Raw genomic sequence first — 13476 nt, 5'->3', positions numbered from 1 at the left:
CTGTGGGTCTCTTAAGTTGTAAGGATTTGTGAACACTAGGGAAGGGTGTCCCTGTATGCTTCAGACTTTGTAAAAGGATTTTTACAAGATAGTGGAAATCTCAAGCGGGTTGCTTGGGGATTGGATGTAGGCACATGGTGTGACCGAACCAGTATAAAAACTGAGTTTGCATTCTCTCTTCCCTTAAACTTCTTTTATTTATTGCAGTTTATCTTTTGCTTTAAAGAAGTTTATTTTGAATTGTTCTTTGAGTAATTCATATTAAGGGTGCATTGTTAATCCAAAAGAGAGTTAAAATTTTAATTAGGGAAAAGTTTTGTATCTTAATTCAACCCCCTTCTTAAGATACTGAGGTCACTTGTCTAACATAAACTAATTTTTTCATTATAACAATATTTTTAAGAAATGCTTTTATTTAAGTAAAGTTCTTCTGAACTTGAGCAAATGTGCATTGACATTAGGTTCACATAATCATCTCAAACATTTAACAATGAATATTATGTCTAACCACTTAGCTAGCTTAGTTGTCTAAGTGCTTAAACCTTTATGTCAAGTGTTTCTGAACACCAAGGTAATCTTGAGTAAAAGTTCAAAAAGATTAAAATTTTAGGAAAAGTTGATAAAGTCACAATTCAACCTCCTTCTTGTGACATTATAATCACTTCCCTTATGACACTTACATAACTATTATGAAACCTTCTCATATTAGGTCTATCCAATATAAATATTACTCCTAACATTTATACCTATGTGCCAACTTGATATCTCATATCAATGACTTGTGAGACATGGTCTTTTGTCTACTCACACAATAGCCTCAATGCATTATTCTCACCCTATTATATAATAGTACTTGATTATGGATACTTTTAAAACAATGTTTTGTCGTTCAATGAATCTCACAATCAAGTCCCACTTAATTTGCCATCAAACGAATCTCTTATTCTAAGGACATTATTATGCTATAGAACTAATAACATAATAATTGGCGTGTCTCATGTATGTAAAATATATAAACCAAAACCATGATACAAATATAGTATGAAATGGATTTGCCAATAGGGTTAACTCCAACAATCTCCCACTAACACTAGTGCTAATCAAGCATAAGCCTGATACCCATCAGTCTAGTGTGAGCATTATGTTTTTACTAAGTAAGGTACTCCATAAGTGATTCAACAACATTATCTGATGTTGGATCTCTGCATATTTCTCGAATGAGATGAAAGCATCTAAGTATATGGATTTGGATCGTTGGTGAGATCTGGGTTCCTTATCTTACGTGATTACTCCGTTTATATTAAAATAGAGGTTAATTGGGTCTACGATGCCAAAAATGAATCCAAGTTCAACAATGATCTTTTTTATCCAAATATCCTCCTCAGCTTGCACCAAAGGCAACTATATACTTATTCTTTGTAATAGAATCGACGGTTGTCCCTTGTTTGGAACTCTTCCAACTTACAACGTCACCATTCAGCCAAAAGACAAACCCTAATTGTGAATGGGAATCATCTGTATTAGTTTGGAAGCTAGCATTAGTGTAAGTCTTTACAACAAGTTCTTCCTCAACTCCATATGTTTAGAATGAAACCTTAGTCCTTTGCAAGTACTTTAGAATATTTTGACATCGGTCTGGTGACCTTCACCAAGATTAGATTGGTATATTCTCATCATGCTCAAAGCATATGAGATGTTTGGTCAAGTATACATCATTGCATGCATGATAGATCCTATATTGAATCATGCATAGTAAAGCATCAAAGAACTATGTCAATATATGTACTGCGACTAAGGACAAGTAGTCTCAGCGATCTATCTCTATAAATTCTAATTCCTAAAACATAGGATGTTTCACGTTAGTATTTCATTGAGAAAAAACTCCCCGGCCATGTCTTAACATGTTATAGTGTCAAGATGTCATTTTCGATGAGTAGTATGTCATCCACATACAAAACCACAAAAATGATTGTACTTCTACTAACCTTCTTATAAACATAAAGCTCATCTTCATTCTTGATGAATCCAAACTATCTCACAATCTCATCAAAATGAAGATTACAACTTCTAGAAGCTTGCTTTAACCCATAAATGGATCTTTGTGTGAATATATGTGTATGAAGGTTTTGATGATGCCAAGATGTAAGCAACACAAGATTACTTCAAGTCAAAATTCAAGATCAAGAAAAAGATAAGACCTAGTTTGTTTTTGTTTAAAGAATCTTTTATTGGTTAAAAAGGTTTGTCCTAAGAAAACATGATTTTTCAGGTGATGATAAAGAGTTTTAAAAATGTTTTATCAGTGCTAAAATAAGTATTTTTTCACTGGTAATCGATTATCAGACATTGTAACCAATTTACCAGAGACAGATTACATAAAGGCTTTTTCAAAAAGAAGTTTTCTCTTTTGAAATTTGAATTTTAAATGTTGTAATCGATTACCAGGCATTGTAATTGATTACTAGAGACAGATTATATAAAATCTTTTTCAAAAAGAAGTTTCTCTTTTGAAATTTGAATTTTAAATGTTGTAATCAATTACCACTTGTATGTAATCGATTACCAGTGGCGAAACTTCAGAAGTTAATTTTGAAAAGTCAATGACCCTTCAAAACATAATTGTATAATCCATTACCAAGAAATTGTAATCGATTACCAGTGAGAGAATTTTTGAAAAATATTCTGAAAAGTCACATCTCTTCAAAAGTTTTTGAAAAGCCACCAAGGGCCTATAAATATGTGACGTGTCTATGAAAATCTTCAGAATTTTCCATCAGAACCTAAGTGACATATTCTCTCAAAAACAAATCATTGGTCAAACACTTGCTAATCAATTGAGTATTCTTCTAAGATCATTAACTTGTATCATCATCTCTAAAAGAGAGACAAAATCTTTTGTACTTTTTAAAAAGCATTGTTGTAATCAAGAGACTGTTTGTCTCTTGACTTGTAAGAATCCTGAACACAAGGAAGAGGAATCCCAAGGTTGTTCAAAAGTGGTAAAGAGTTTTACAAAGTTAGTAGAAAATCTCAAGTGGGTTGCTTGAGGAATGGACGTAGGCATGGAAACTGACCAAACCAGGATAAAATGAGTTTGCATTTCTTTCTTCTTTATCTTGGTTATTTTATCTCGTATAATTTTATCTTGTGTACTTGAAGAATATTGTTGAAATACTTTGCATATTCGTCTTTATCTTCAATATTTTGAACATATAGTTTTAAAAGGGGAATTAGAACTTGATTAATCAGGAAAATTTTTAAACTTAATTCACCCCCCCTCTCTTAAGTTATTGATACCACTTTTCCAACAAGTGGTTTCAGAGTGGAATTCTTGTATAAAGTTTAAAAACTTAAAGAATAGTTATGACCTCATCAAATTTTCTATTTCCTAAAGGAAACTCCATTAATAGGCCTCCTATCTTTAATGGTGTGGGTTATCATTACTGAAAAATCTGTATGCAAATTTTCATAGAGGCTATAGATTTAAACATCTGGGAAGCCATTGAAATTGGTCCCTTCATCCCTAAAATTGTAGTAGGAAATGCAACTATAAAAAAACCTATGGGACAATGGGATGAAGAGGAAAAAAGAATGGTGCAATATAACTTAAAGGCCAAAAATAAAATTACTTCTGCACTAGGCATGGATGAATACTTTAGAGTCTCAAATTGTAAGAATGCAAAAGAAATGTGGGATACATTACAAGTAACTCATGAAGGCACAACTAATATAAAGAGATCTAGAATAAACACCCTCACACATGAATATGAACTTTTCATAATGAATTAAAATGAGACCATACAAGATATGCAAAATATATTTAGACATATAGTTAATCATCTTGTATCATTAGGAAATATATTTCCTAATGATGATCTCATTAACAAAGTATTGAGATGTTTAAGCAAGCAATGACAACCATAGGTAACTGCAATTGAAAAATCAAGGGATCTCGCCAACATGTCTCTTGCAACTATTTTTGGAAAGCTTCAAGAACATGAAATGGAACTTATGAGACTAAATCAACATGAATAAAATGACAAGAAAAAGAAAGGAATTGCACTTAAAGCATCATCTTGTATTTAGGAAGAAAGTGACAAAGAGGATTTGAATGAAATAGAAGAAGAAGATGATTTTAGTCTCTTCGTAAAAAGATTCAATAAGTTTCTAAGAAACAAAGGAAATCAAAGAAGAATAAACTTTAATCCAAAGAAGAAAGGAGAAGATTCCTCTTATGTTCCAAAGTGCTATGAATGTAATCAACTTGGACATTTACGAGTTGATTGTCCTAATTTCAAAAGAAGAATAGAAAAATCTAACAAGAAAACCTTCAAAGACAAGAAAGGAAAGAAAACTTACATCACTTGGGAAGATAACAATATTTATTCATCAAGTGATTCAGAAAATGAAGTCGTGAATCTGAATCTCATGGCAAAAAATTATGAAAGTGAAGAAGAAGTAACATCTTCTAACAATAACTTATCTATCTCCTTTGATGAACTTTAAGATGCATTCAATGACTTGCATAACGAATCATTCAATCTTGCCAAACTAGTTTCATTTTCTAAGAAAAGTATTTCAAATTTAGAAAAGGAAGTTTTGAAATTAAATGAAGAATTAGAAAATCTTAAAACTAAAGTCATAACTTTAAAACTAATTGATACAAATCAATCTTCTACCATAAAATTGATACAAGATAGTGATAAAGCATCTAACTCATATAAATGTTGTAACAAATTTAAAGAAGAAATCAAAGATCTAAAATGTTCTCTTGCCAAATTTACTCTTGGCAAAAATAATTTAGATATTATACTATGAAAGAAAAGATGTGTGTTTGATAAGACTGAATTAGGATATAGACCTGAAAAACAACAAAAAAATGTATAAAAACTTCTTTGCATCTATTCAATAGAATAGTTCTCCTTTCTTGACATGTTTTTATTGTGGTAAGAAAAGACATAGTGCATCAACATGCTATTTTAGGAAAAATAGTAATAATATTAAAATGATATGGGTTCCAAAAAGATCTTTAATCAAAACTAACATTGAAGGATCCAAGAAAATTTGGATACCTAAGTCAAAAATATGATTATATGAATGAAAGATTCTTTCAAGAGAAGTTGGTACATTGATAGCAGATGCTCTAAACACATGACGAGAGATGCATCAAAGTTTACTTATATTTCTCCCAAGAATAGTGGACATGTGATTTATAGTGACAACAACAAAGGTAAAATTCTTGAAGTAAAAAAAATAGGTACGAATTCATCTACCTCCATTGAAAATGTTTTACTTGTTGATGGTCTCAAGCATAGTTTACTAAGTGTTAGCAATTATGTGATAAAGACTTTCTAGTATCATTTGATTCTCACAATTGTTTTATTGAAAATAAACATGACAAGAATATAAAACATATAGGATATAGAACTAATAATATATACATGATAAATTTAGATAAAACATCAAATCATGCTCAATGCTTTTTAAGCAAAGATAATGATTCATGGTTATGGCATTGGAGAATTCCTCATATAAATATGGAACATTTAAATGAATTAATTTCTAAAGATTTAGTAATTGGGTTACCAAAACTCAGATTTGAAAAAGATAGATTATGTGATGCATGTCAAAAAGGAAAACAAGTAAGGGTCTCTTTCAAATAAAAAAAATGTTATTTCTACCACTCAACCCTTACAACTTTTGCACATGGATCTTTTTGGTCCTTCTAAAACCAAGAGTTTTGGTGGAAATTATTATGCCCTTGTTATATTTGATGATTATTCAAGATTCACATGGACATTATTTCTTACTCATAAAATAGATGCTTTTCATGCTTTTAAGAAACTTGCTAAAATCGTTCAAAACAAGAAAAACCTTAACATTGCATCCATTAGGAGTGATCCTGAAGGAGAATTTGAAAATAAAGATTTTGAATTATTTTGTGATGAAAATGACATTGAACATAATTTTTCTGCACCTAGAACCCCTCAACAAAATGGAGTAGTTGAGAGGAAAAATAGATCTTTAGAAGAAATGGCCAAAACTTTGCTTAATGATACAAATCTTCCTAAATATTTTTGGGTTGAAGCTGTTAATACTGCATGCTATATAATGAATAGAGCTTTAATTAGACCTATCTTAAAGAAAACACCGTATGAATTGTACAAAGGAAGAAAACTAAACATTTATCATCTTCATGTTTTTTTATGCAAGTGTTTTGTGTTAAACAATGGGAAAAAAAACTTAGGTAAGTTTGATGCAAAATCATATGAAGGTATATTTCTTGGCTATTCCTCTAATAGTAAAGCTTTTAGAATTTATAAAAAAAGAACTATGATTGTTGAAGAATCTATTCATGTTGCTTTTGATGAGACTAACCCTATAAGGCCAAGGAAGGAAACACTTGATGATATTACAGATTCTTTAGAAGACATGCACATTCATGAAAAAAGGGCACATAGGCAAATGAGATGGAAATGATGAAGAATCTCAAATTAATGAAACTAAAACAAATAGAGATCTTCCAAGAGAGTGGAGAACTTCAAGATATCACCTTCTTGATAATAGCATCGGTGAAATCTCAAAAGGGGTAACAACTCGACACTCTCTCAAAGATGCATGCAATAATATGGTTTTTGCTTCTTTAATTGAACCTAAAAAACCAAATGAAGTCCTAATTGATGAACATTGGATTATTGCTATGCAAGAAGAGTTGAATCAATTTGAAAGAAATCAAGTCTAGGAATTAGTTGATAAACCTAATGATCATTGTTAGTCGTTATTTACGACTAACTTTTGTATTGAATAGTTTCATGAAATTAGCATCTTTCCTCCAATTTATGGTTCCTTTTGTAGGAATTGTACATATTTTCATGTTTAGTTTGATTTTACTCAATAGATACTCCCATTTTGTGAATTAATATTAAATCCACTTTAGTTTCAGGCCAAAAGAAGAGAAGGTCTAGCAGCTGGTGTCTCTCTAAGCGAGCCATATGCGCATAGCAAGTGACATCTGCTAAGCGAGGCACTCAGCTCGCTTAGCGTGATGGGAAACCCTAGAAGAGGATCAATTAGATATGTGCTCGCCTAGTGTGTCGCAAGCTCGCCCAGCGAGTCATTTGTCTCTTCTTGCGCTCAGTGCGCCCAACTCGCTAAGCCAAATTTCACTAACTCGTGCTTAGCGAGCCTATCTCGCTAAGCGAGCCTTTAGAATCTAAAACGTCAAGAAGCCTTTAAAACACTGAAGTTGGCGTAAAACAAAAAGAATAGTTGGAAAAACAGAGCAAGAGAAGAAGTTAGAGCGACAAAAATAAGCCTCCAAGAGAGTTTAGGTTAGAGGAGTGAGTTTGGGGTTCTAGAGGTTGAAGGAGACATTCTCAACCGTTTGTAGCCTTTTTATTCCCCCAAAATCTATCATTTGTGCTGATAGTTCATTCCTTGTAATGGAAGGCTAAATCTCTTGTTGGGGAGTTTTGCTAAACCTTTGATGTAATACTCTTTTACTATATATTTAATGTTTTTTTATGTGTTCATTGCTTCTATCTATGCTTATTTTTACATGCTTATGGCTTGATCACCCATTCGTCTGTATAGGTAGGATTTTTAGCATTGGAAAATGCTTTAAAACCTTAGAACTCGATAGAGTAAGCTAGAAAACTATATGTCTAGGAATAGAGTGTAGTGATTTAATTTTTATTATGTTGTAATCTTAATGCAACTCGTTTAAACTAAGTTTGTTGAGGGACCAAGGACGAGGTTTAAATAGAGTTATACCCATTCACTCGAGGGATCTTGGGTTGGATAAGTTTTCAGCATAAGAACACTAAAATAATGTTAAATAGAGAAAAATATTTAGCAACATCAAAGTAAATTCAGTAGAACGACCCAACGCTTTTTACTTGACTGTTTTTACTTCTCAACTTCTAGATATTTTAGTTTGTATGTAATCGATTACCAGTGGCGAAACTTCAGAAGTTAATTTTGAAAAGTCAATGACCCTTCAAAATATAATTGTATAATCCATTACCAAGAAATTGTAATCGATTACCAATGAGAGAATTTTTGAAAAATATCCTGAAAAGTTACATCTCTTCAAAAGTTTTTGAAAAGCCACCAAAGGCCTATAAATATGTGACTTGTCTACGAAAATCTTCTGAGTTTTTCATTAGAACCTAAGTGACATATTCTCTCAAAAATAAATCATTGGCCAAACACTAGCTTATCAATTGAGTATTCTTCTAAGATGTTCAACTTGTATCATCATCTCTAAAAAGAGAGAAAATCTTTTGTACTTTCTAAAAAGCATTGTTGTAATCAAGAGACTATTTGTCTCTTGACTTGTAAGAATCTTGAAAATTTTCTTGAAACATTTCGCCACTAGTCGTTCCTTAAAGGTATTCACCTTTCCATCCATGTCAGTCTTATTCTTAAAGACCCACTTATACCCTATGGGTTTTACCCCTTCGGGTGGATCAACCAAGGTTCAAATCTGGTTAGTGTACATGGATTCCATCTCAGATTCCATAGCCTCAAGCCACTTCTCATATTCAGGTCCAATGATGGCATCTTGGTAAGTCATAGGCTCATCCTAATTCATGAGAACCACATCACCTGCCTAGGTGAGCAAAATCCTATACCTCTCAGGTTGGTGAAGTGACCTATTTGACCAACACAATTGTTGGAAAAAATGGCCTTAGAATAATTAAGAAGGAGGGGTTGAATTAATTATGAACGTGTCTTGACTAATTAAAATTTTTCCTTCTTAATGTCACTAGATTCATTTAGGCTTTACTACTAAGTTATGAGAAAATAAAGAACAGAAACAATAACTTAGACAAAAGTAAAGCAAAAATAAAAAGTGCACAACGGAAAAGTAAAGAGTGTAGAGAAGAAGAAAAGAAACACAAGTTTTTATACTGGTTTGGCAACAACCTGTGCCTACATCCAGTCCCCAAGCAACCACCGGTTCTTGAGATTTCCAATAACCTTGTAAAATCCTTTACAAGCAAAAATCCACAAAGGATGTACCCTCCTTTGTTTTCTTTGAAACACCAAGTGGATGTATACTCCACTTGAACTGATCCACAAGAGATGTACCCTCTCTTGTACTCAGTATTACAACCCAAGTAGATGTACGCTCTACATGTACCACAAAGGATGTACGCTCCAATGTGTTAAGACAAAGATATCTCAGGCAGTTAGTCCTTTGAAATCTTTGTAAGGTGAAGCAAAAGATATCTCAGGTGGTTAGTCCTTTGAAATTTTTTTGTATAGAGGGAGGAGGAAAGAATCAAAAGAATTCTCAGACGGTTAGTTCTTTGAATTCTTTTGGCAAGAGGGAGAAGGAAAGAAAAAGAAGAATTTTTGGCCAATGAACTTTTCTTGACAAAGAAAGTATTGAATAAAAACTCTTAAAAAGATGAATGAATGAATGAATGAATGAATGAAAGAATTTTGTTATGCATCTTTTGAAATTCGTGCCATGGTCACATATTTATAGTCATTTGATGACTCAAGTTAAAAGTTTATGACTCTTGACAATTTCTTCAAAACTAATCACTTTTAAAAGTTGTGACTCTTTTGAAAACTAGTCACTTTAAAAGTTGTGACTTTTGAAAAAATCTTCAGAAATAAGTCACTTTAAGAATTGTGACTTTTGATAATTTATTTTTCAAAATAAGTCACTGGTAATCGATTACACAATCGATTACACATCAACAGATGTGACTCTTCATGTTTAAATTTGAAAATCAAAATATTTAGAAACACTGGTAATCGATTACAAGTATTGTGTAATCGATTACACAAGTTTGAAACGATTTGAAAATATTTTATCACAAATTGTGACTCTTGAAATTTGAAATCTAACGTTTTAAAACATTAGTAATCGATTAAATGATTATGGTAATCGATTACAGCTTTGTAAATCAGTTTGAAAAGAATGTTGGCTACTGGTAATCGATTACTGCCTTCTGGTAATCGATTACCAGAGAGTAAAACTCTTGGTAAAAGATTTTTCTTTGAAAAATTCTTTTGAACAAAATTGTGTTATTCAATATTTTGAAAAACTTTTTTAATACTTATCTTAATTGAGTCTTCTCTTGATTCTTTACTTTAATCTTGAATCTTGATTGAACGACTCTTTGATTCTTGAAACTTGCTTTGATTGAACGACTCTTTGATTCTTGAAACTTGCTTGACTCTTGATTCTTGAATTGAGTCTTTGGCATCATTAAAATAATCTTGGAAAGCATTGCTTCCACAACAATTTTTGTGCTACTTGAATAGAAAGAGGAACCACAACCATTTCTGGCATCGATTTTTGTTCCATTGCAGGTGGATCAGTGCTCTGTGTCACTTGGATTTCTCCAATATCTACATTCCTTCCTCTGGTTCCATTGGAGATATATTCCTTCTCAAGGAACACTCTAGTCCTAGTAACAAACATTTTGTCCTCAAAGGTGTTGTAGAAATAGTATCCTTTAGTTTCCTTAGGGTATCCCACAAAAAGACATTTGTTCAATAGGGGTTCTAGTTTATTTGAAATCATATGTTTCACATAAACATGACAACCCCATATCCATAAAAAGGACATGCTTAGCTTTTGCCTTGCCCATATCTTATATGGTGTCTTTTCGCCTTGCCCACATAAACATGGCAACCCCATATCCGTAAAAAGAATGTGTAATGATTGATCCTTCATGATCGTACTATGTCCAATCGGGTTTGATTTCTCCTCTCAGACAAATTGTTCAATTACGGTGTTCTGAGTGGAGTAAGTTGGGATATAATTCCACACTCTCTTAGATAGTCGTCAAACTCATGGCTTAAGTATTCACCACCACAATTTGATCTATGGCCTTAATACTTTTGCCTAGTTGGTTCTTTACCTTGTTCTTGAACTTTTCAATTATTTTTTTATTTTTTTTTCAAAAGATACACAAATCCATATCTACTGAAGTCATCAGTAAATGTGACAAAATAAGAGAAGCCATCTCTAGCAGGTTGATTCAGAGTCCATATACATCATTATGTATTAGTTCCAAAAGATCACTAGCCCTTTCACCTTGATCATTGAATGCTATTTTAGTCATCTTTCTCAATAGACAAGATTCACACACCTCGAAAGATTCATAATCAAACAATTCCAAGAGTCCATCTTTATGAAGCTTGGAGATATGCCTCTCACCTATACGGCTTAAACAACAATGCCAAAGGTATATAGGATTCAAACCATTTGGTTCAACCTATTTCCACATTTATGTTAAAGACAGGCATTTCGAGATCTAGAACATAGAGTTCATTACTCATAGGTGCACTAGCATAAAAAACATCATTCATATAAGTAGAAAAACACTTGTCTTTTATTAAAATATGAGAACCCTTCTTGAATGTAAAGTTTAGGAATCCATTTGTTATTAATCTGTAATGTTCAAGAACCAATTTTACATTAAGTTGTAAAGTTTAGGGAAATTTTTTTTTATTAAGTTGTATGATATCATATTGGTTGCACTTTTTACAAATCAGGGACTAAATCAAATTTTCGTTGTTTTAAAAACAAAATTATCATTGTTTTACACATTCAAAGACCAAAGTTTTCATTTACCAATAAATTTCACTTTCCTTTATCTTAGATCTCAAATATGTGAGTATGTGGCCGTTACTTTTTCCATCCATAAGCTTGATTTTTCTCCTTCATTCTCCCATTGTCTTTCAACCTTTTCTTTTTACTGCATAATGTCTTTCAACTTTAAATTTTCCATTTCACAATGATCCACCATTCATGTAACAGTTGTTTCAGGTAATGACTTGATGCATTTTTATTGCCACAGGGCACACACATTTTTTTTTCCTTAGGATTTTTTTCACACCTATGAACTTAATGTAGGTGCACATATAGATATATAGGTATCTACAAAATATGAGTGTGGACTAAAATTAGTAGATGTGTGAGTATGGTTGGGGCTGGGTATGGATATTTTTTCAAACAAAGATATGGGAACATGTATTATAGTATCCAACCTAGACCATGTACATTGTCATCCCTATATGATCTCCAACTAGTCAATGAAATTTATGCTTTAAACCATTTAACTCCCACATTTATATAGCTTTTCCTTTACAAAGACATGGTGCTTTTAGTGATGTGGCTAGGAAGCCGCAAAACTCACATTATCATCATCATGTTTTTGGTTCGTCAAACTTTTAGTTTGTCTTTTTTAGTCTCCTAAGTTAAAATTTGTATTTTTAAGGAAAACATTTGCACATTAGTTGTTCAAATTCGTGAGATTCTATTTTTAGTCCCTTGTAACTATTTTTTAGCAATTTGGCTACAAAATTTGTGGCAATTTTTTACCACAATAGAAATTAAAAAATTATTTTTTGGATTTACAACCTTTGTGTTCTCTCAAAAGACGCAATGCCTGTGGTGATCAAACCTTCTCTTCCTTAAAGTGGCTTTTACCATTATTGGAGTGTAGCTCAAGGAAGATAAGCAGAGTAGTTTATCAGCTTCACTAATGTACACCTTTTTTAGATGTAAGATCAAACAAATTTTGGACCATTAGAGACAACAAATACTTTCTAAAGATTTACTATAAATACAAGAAACTTTGAAGAGTTGAAGTTATGAACTTACAAGGTGAATGTTGAAATGTATTTTCCCTCTCTTCTTCAAGATTTCCTTTTGTAAATTTTCAAGTTTTAAAACTCTCAAAACACCTTGAAAATCCTTAGAGAAAAAGACTAAGTGTTTAATTTGTATATTTGTCTATAAGACGATAATGTTAGTCTGTTTGCAAACAAACATCAACAAATCTATTGATTTGTTAGAATCAAAAGTGGCTTGGTAGTCAAATAATACTTGGGTTGTAATAGCTTGTGCATAAGCTTTGTTGTAAGAATCAAAAGTGACACTGAATAATACTTATAACTTTATGAAGTTAGTGAACAATTAATGGGTTGTCAAAAATTGAATGTGGTCTGAGTAGTATAGACAAATCAATATAAAATTTCTTTGTGTTTGATTTATTTTTCTTATCTATTGTTAACTCACAACGGATTAAAATTTTATTTTATCTTTAAAAGTGTTTAGAAATTTGTTAAGTATTATCTGGCTCTATCTATTTCTGGAATCCTTGTCTTCTTGTTTTAAACATTATTAAACGATAGCTTTCTTTGTCAAAAAGACTTGTGAAATTTTTAAATCACAATTCAATCCTTTTTTTTAATATTTTCCTTTACACTTGTATATATATAGAAAAAAATTAACATGTATGAATTGAATTTTAGATCCATAACATTTGAAAGAGAAGTATGAATTGAATTTATTAAACTACGTCCCAAAAGCCTATTTATTGTTGTTAACTAAAAAAATTATATTTATATTTTAAACTTTTCTTGAATTTAAAAATATTCATATAATATAAAAGATGTTTAATGAAGATAAAATAACGACAAAATAAAGAAGTAATGGAA

Source organism: Glycine soja, chromosome 8 (assembly GCF_004193775.1).
Source record: "Glycine soja cultivar W05 chromosome 8, ASM419377v2, whole genome shotgun sequence".
Taxonomy (NCBI): domain Eukaryota; kingdom Viridiplantae; phylum Streptophyta; class Magnoliopsida; order Fabales; family Fabaceae; genus Glycine; species Glycine soja.
This window is presented reverse-complemented; position numbering follows the sequence as displayed.